The sequence below is a fragment of the Phaethon lepturus genome, unplaced genomic scaffold (assembly GCF_000687285.1).
Source record: "Phaethon lepturus isolate BGI_N335 unplaced genomic scaffold, ASM68728v1 scaffold31116, whole genome shotgun sequence".
NCBI classification, from domain to species: domain Eukaryota; kingdom Metazoa; phylum Chordata; class Aves; order Phaethontiformes; family Phaethontidae; genus Phaethon; species Phaethon lepturus.
In genome coordinates, this window is record NW_010547415.1 from 51,703 (window position 1) to 52,403 (window position 701).

Here is a 701-nt window from a genome sequence, read left to right on the forward strand (position 1 = left end):
GCCTCGGCGCCGAGAATAGATGGGTATTTGATGCATGTTCTGACAATGCTGTAAAGGATAAAGAGGGAGTGTTTTCCCTCTCTGCCTACTGCAATACTCAGACAAGCTGAAGGAAGAGCATGTTTGGTGTTTGGGGGAGCAGGAACTCTGATTCTCCCTCCCTTCACCCCTAATGGCAGCTTCCTTTGCTTTGGGCTGTAGGAGCACAGCATAGAGCCAGAGAGTCTCTTAGTGCCAGTGTAGCGGGAGTGACATTCAGGCCTGGGTGCTCGTGGCCTGTGGCACTTTTTCAGACATCAGGCAGGCAGGGCAGACAGGCAAGATCCACCTTCCCAAGTCTTAAGCTCTGTGTGCCGAGCGCTCCTGTTACGCTTTTTACCAAAACGCACACACGTGCAGCCTGGTCGAGCAATGGAACCGTGAGGAGCTCGTGTCCGTGACAGCTTCCCACCCTCCAGCAGGCCAGAGCCGTAGGGCGGGACACAGAGCTCAGCACGTGCTCTCAGTGCCCCGGAGAGGCAATTCTGTGGTCCTGATGCGCTGGTGTCACTGGTGCAGTTTTGAAAGATGTGAACTTCATTGAGCGTCCAGCCCCCGATCTGGGCCGCCAGAGATCGCTTTTTGTCCTTTTTGGCGAGTGGGCTGAAGTGGCAGAGCCTGGCAGCTGATCTGGGGAGTGCTGAGGACAGGGAGAGGCAGGC

The 701-nt window shown here is 56.1% G+C and overlaps 1 protein-coding gene across 1 annotated transcript in view; it reads left to right on the top strand.

Annotated features, from left to right (window-relative positions):
- Positions 1-701, top strand: part of NOC2L (nucleolar complex associated 2 homolog (S. cerevisiae)) — a gene marked incomplete at its 5' end in the record, with an annotated part of 52,435 nt that overhangs the window by 50,882 nt on the left and 852 nt on the right. The window lies entirely within an intron of this gene.